The following is a 6,000-nucleotide window of genomic DNA, read 5'->3' as shown; positions in this document are numbered from 1 at the left end:
TAACTCCACTGGGCCATCAGAGAACAGGAATGGAGAAAGGGACAGCTATCTGCTATATATTTCAGAGAGTTTGTGTGTCTGTTCCCAGCCGGGGGACATGTAGCCCTCTCCCAGCTGTGTGCACTGCAGTTTCAGTGGCAATGGAGAGGTGATTCCCACTTGATCCTAATGTGCTGGTGGTGTCCTCTCTCCTGGGGCAGCCTGCATACTAAACTCCTTATCCCATCTCCATTCCAGAACAATGATTTAAATGAAGAAAAACAAAACTTATTTGAGGTAGGGACCTGAGTAATGCAGAGTAAATTTTCTAGTCAAGTATTTTACTTGCATTTATAGTAAAGATTATAGTTATTTTCTTAGTGAACACTAACAGAATTATTGGAAATATAAAGGGCTTTGCAGCTGTTGAAGAAAGTGACTCCTTTTGTACAGGTTTGCCACAGTGATGGGTGCTTTAACAATGCTTTAACTGAGGCCTGGGCAATTTATGTCCCACAGGATGGATCCGGCCCGCAGAGGCAGTGGAAGCCCCAGGCAGGGTCCCCTGCTTGCTCTACAGCCCCACATGCTGCTCAGAAATGTGGACACTTTCTCTTTGAGTGCAGGGAAGATACAGATACTGCTCCTGCCCCCAGCACAATCCCATTGGCTGGTTTCTGGACAGACTCTGGCCAATGGGAGCTGCCTGTTTGAATAACAGGCAGCCACAAAGTACAACCCTCCTGCTCACTCACTCAAGCAGATGGCCAAGCTGGCAGAAACATTTTAAGCTCTGTAAGCCTTTAGCTCTGCAGGCAGGCAGGCACGCTGGTAAGTCTCCTGGCGAGAACCTGCCTCTGGCACCTCAGTCCTTCCTTTCTCCCACCCTCTACCCCACATTCCTGTTTCTCCAGATGCACCCATACCCCCTCCCAGATCTGGCACTCCAGTCTCCTTCCTGAGATCACAATCCCCTCCTATCCTAGGTCACATCCCAAAACCTTGCACCCCAGTTTCCTGCCTTAGATCACAACTGCCTCCTTCACCCAAACACCCTTCCAGACCCCATTCTCCCTTCTGTATCCCAGTCCCTTAACCCAAGCTCCCTTCTGAACCCAACCTCCATCCCGACCCTGCACCTCCTCCATTAATACCATGGAAGAGTGCAGCCCTCAACCACTTTCCAAAGTCTTGGGAGTGCCCCCCCCCATCAAAAATTATTGCCCACCCCTGCTTTAACTGCTACTCTGGCACTTAGCCAAACCCATGCTGCAGATTTGTAAATGTAGTCGTTTAAAATCATAGAAAAGGAAGGAACCTCGAGAGGTCATCAAGTCTAGGCTCCTGACCTGGACTCAGTCAGGACCCAGTACTGTCTAGACCATCTCTGATGTCTATCTAACCTGCTCTTAAATATCTCCAGAGATGGAGATTCCACAGTCTCCCTAGGCAATTTATTCCAGTGTTTATCCACCCTGACAGTTGGGAAGTTTTTCCTAATGTCCAACCTAAACCTCCCTTGCTGCAGTTTAAGTCCATTGCTTCTTGTCCTATAATCAGAGGCCAAGGAGAACAATTTTTCTCTCTCCTCCTTGCGACAACCTTTTAGATACCTGAAAACCACTATCATGTCCCTCTTAGTCTTCTCCTTTCCAAACTAAACAAGCCCAATTCTTTCAATCTTCATTCATAGGTCATGTTCTCTAGACCTTTTAATCATTCTTGTTGCTCTTCTCTGGACCTCCTCCAATTTCTCCACATCTTTCTTGTAATGTGGTGCCCAGAACTGAACACAATACTCCAATTGAGGCCTAATCAACGCAGAGTAGAGTGGAAGAATGGCTTCTCATGTCTTGCTCACATCACTCCTGTTAATGCATCGCAGAATCATGTTTGCTTTTTTTGCAACAGCATCACACTGTTGCCTTACATTTAGCTTGTGGTCCACTATGACTCCTAGATCCCTTTCTGCAGTACTCCTCCTTAGACAATCGCTTCTTATCCTGTATCTGTGAAACTGATTATTCCTTCCTAAGTGGAGTACTTTGCATTGGTCCTTATTAAACTTCATCCTATTTACCTCAGACCATTTCTCCAGTTTGTGCGTGCAGTACAAATGTATAGCACCTCAAACGAAAAGAATAGTCTTTGTCCATAAAACAGATGTATTAGACTTACAAATCATTCTTTGCAATGACAGACATTTTGATGGCATGAAGCTGCAACCTTCACAACTGTCCCTGTGTAAAGGGTCCTCAGTCAGCGGGGGGGGGGCACCGCTGACTCCCTAGAATACCCACTGGCTTCCTGTGGGCAGAGCTAGGTGCGGCTGGACCCGCCCGCCAAGGGATTTTAGAGGACACTTCCTCTTCCGTAGCAGCAGGTTGCCATGTTGCTGTCCCAGGCTCATTACACCTCCACAAAATGAAATCTTGAACCTTCCGAACTTTCATGCCAGCACACGGCCTGAAAAGCATAGAATCACTACATTTCCATCTTGGGGACATGCAGGTGGTAGAGGAGGATTCTGGCTCCCTTTGGTAGCTCACTACAGGTCTGTATCATAAATATTTCAACTCCAGTAACTGGTGGCCAAGTGATCTTTGCTCTTTTATCTATGTTTTTAGTAGGAAACTTGATACTATGTTTCATGTGGCATTCACAATTTTTTTAAACTCAGTTTTCCTTCATAAAAAATTCTCTCTCCAAAAGATTATATTGAAGGGTAGGAGTGGGGGGGGGGGGGGAGGTACAAAATGCACTGGACTCCTTTGTTGCATATTTCCAACAAGGAGAGGTTTCAATTACTTACAGCTCCCTTTAACAGCCTGCAAAGCAGAATGAATGGACACAAAACACCACAGCAATAAATGAAGTGAGTGAAGCATAAGGGCTGTTTGGCTCCTGCCTAGTAAAGAATGAGTTGTGCTGCTGCTATTGTACAAGACAAAATGTGTGTATGTGGGAGGAGGGTGGCTCTTCTGTCTTGGAGGAATTCGGTCCCAAACTGGGCAAAATAATTGTTGTGAGTAACCTTGGGGTACGTCTAGACTACATGCCTCTGTCGCCAGAGGCATGTAGATTAGGCTACCAGGCATAGGAAAATGAAGCGGTGATTTAAATAATCGCCGTTTCATTTAAATTTACATGGCTGTCGGGCTGAGCCGATCAGAAGCATGTAGTCTAGACGTACCCTTGGTCTCCACTGACTATCTCTGTGCACCTGAGGGAATCCTATTGTTGGGTACAGGATACCATGCACCCATTAACTAGGACATGGTCATTTCGGTGAAGTGGGTTTAAAAAAAAAACCTCCCCCCATTGTAAAAGAGTTGAAGAAACCTGCTTCCCATTCCAGTCAAGTAAAGCAACTGAAAGGGCAAGAGATACTTAGGGTTTTCCTGGCTTTGGGCTGCTTGAGGGAACTCCAGTTCAGACTGTACTGTGTAAGATGCTCTTTGCTGTTTTCCTGACCATTTCTCTGCTGACTTCAACTTCAGCAAATTACACTGACGTCGGAGAAGGTGAGTTTTTTTTTTAAAGAAAAATGCTACCATTAGGCCACACCAAAAAAAAAGCATTTCCATTGGGAATTCTGAACTAGCATAGGCACAGTTCTCCACTTACACTGGCTTTAAACCACTGTTGAAATCAGAATCAGGTTCTATACACACAGAATATGACATGCTCTTAAAATCTTGCACACTGTAGGCATCATATGCATATACGATGGGTATAGATGCAATTGATTTTAACTAAGATAATTTAAAATCATTTTTCCCCTGGCTTGCACCTGAATTACTTTCATATGCAACTTTATTCTTTTCTTCATAACGTTATGACATCTGGAGCCTTGGATAACTATCTTTTTATTATTTAAAATCTAAATACATGTATTGGAGTGTACATGTATTTGTTGTACCAGCATTAAATATGTCATCTCATTTATTTATGTGATCAGTTGTAAAGTGTAAGCATTACATATTTACAATTAAGGTTATATCAATCCTGACATGGATCTTTGTTTGAATGTTTGCAATTCTGTGGCAGCATATGTTTTAATTAGTTGTGGGCACCAGTGTCAAGCTAGCATATACATTCTTTTACATATAAACAAACAATTATTTTATAAAATAACATGAGTCAATACTCACAAATTGTTGGATATCTTATATTGTAATTTAATGATAGCATCTCAGAATGGAAAGAGGGAATAACTGAATTGCTTTAAGAGAACAGTGGAACTGATCCTTTTATACACTAAAAATGTCTTCACAATAGCTTGATAACAAAATGAAATTTGAAAATGAATATGTGCAAAGAAATCTGTTTTTCACTGTGACTCTTCAAAAGTAGATTGAAGTGCTCCTCCTAAGTGCTCCTCACCAAACAGTAACATCATTTCTCCACTGGGATTCGGTATTTTCTATTTTGTGAAATATCAGAGCTTCTGGATTTTGTTTGTACTACAGACTAGAACATTTCATTCTCATGGTTATGCCTCTAGCACGTGATCCAGGGACTTCAATAGGCATTTGATCAGGTTTCACAAGAAGATTAATGGAAAAATTGAAACACAAATGACTGAGCAGACAGGAGAGGTGTAAGGAAAACACTTAATGCTGCCATAACACTTAATGCTACCAAAGGTTGGTATCTTTTCTAGTAAGTCTTCTTTCTCTATTTTTTATATTGCATGCTGCTGCCTTACTTCTCATTTTATTGTGCAACATTTTTCCTCTTTGATAATTTATCAGTACTTTAATAAAGCAGGAAGCATTGTGCCTTTGGTTCCTTTGTCAGCAGCCTTTTATTTTAAAATCATAGTTTGGTGTTAAATACATCGATTGTCCCTTAAAGTTTCTCTATTAATGTCTCTTTTTAAATACAAAATTGGCTGTGAGTTACTTGGGAGCTGAAATAACATCTACTATACAGGCAGTCCCCGACTTATGTCGGATCCGCACTTACGAACGGGGCTTTTGTCGCCCCAGAGTTTACGGGCGGCGGGTCGCTGCCCGTGTCCTCTGGGGCGAGAAGCTTCTCCCGGTCTCCCTAGTCTGCTGGGGGGGTCCAGCAAAGCCGCTGGACCCCCGCAGCAGACCAGGGGGACAGGAGCAAAGCCGCCCAGGTGGCAGGGGTGCTGCTGCCTGGGCGGCTTTGCTCCTGGGCAAACGAGCAAAGCCGCCCAGGCAACGGCTTTGCTCGGGTGTCCCTGGTCTGCTGGGGAGGTCCAGCGGCTTTGCTGGATCCCCCCAGCAGACCAAGGGGACAGGAGCAAAGCCGCACGGGCAGCGGGGTCCCTCCGCCTGTGCGGCTTTGCTCGGGTCTCCCTGGTCTGCTGGGGGGGAAGGGGGCGCAGATAGTGCACCCTCCCCCCCCCCCCCCCCAGCAGACCAGGCTTTTGTTGCGGGACGCCTCGGGTAGAGCAGCTGGGGTGCTGCCGGGTTGGTCCTGTGGGAACCTACCAGGCAGCGCCCCAGCTGTTCTGTCCCAGGCTCCAGATTCAGTGGCTGTTGAAACTGATCAGGCTGATTCCAGGAAGCTGGGGGCAGAGCAACTCTGCCTCCGGCTTCCTGTAGTCAGCCCCTGGTCAGTTTCAGTGGCAGCAGCTGAATCTGGAGCCAGTTCCGACTTACATACAGATTCAACTTAAGAACAAACCTATAGTCCCTATCTTGTACGTAACCCGGGGACTGCCCGTATATTTGAGAGAGTTTGTCAGTTCAAGAACTCCTCCTAAACAGTAAGAGCTAGCACCACTAAATGTGATATGTGGTTTCCTCTTTTAGCAAAACTTAAAGCAAGGTAAGGGTTTGGTTGTACCAGGAAAATAGAATGTGCCTTGAATAGGATTACTTCTCAGAACCTATACAGAAAAGAGACAGAATCACAAGACAAGTGAAAGGAGCTAGCTGGGGGCATGCATCCCCACCTTTCCAGGCACCCTTTGTGGGGGGGCTGAAGCTTCCCCACCCCAGATTTGTATGGGGAAATTGCTGGTCATTCCTTAACTTCAGT

The sequence above is a fragment of the Pelodiscus sinensis genome, chromosome 3 (genome assembly GCF_049634645.1).
Source record: "Pelodiscus sinensis isolate JC-2024 chromosome 3, ASM4963464v1, whole genome shotgun sequence".
Classification (NCBI taxonomy): Eukaryota; Metazoa; Chordata; order Testudines; family Trionychidae; genus Pelodiscus; species Pelodiscus sinensis.
The sequence above is the reverse complement of the archived record's forward strand: the minus strand, read 5'-3'. Positions refer to the sequence as shown.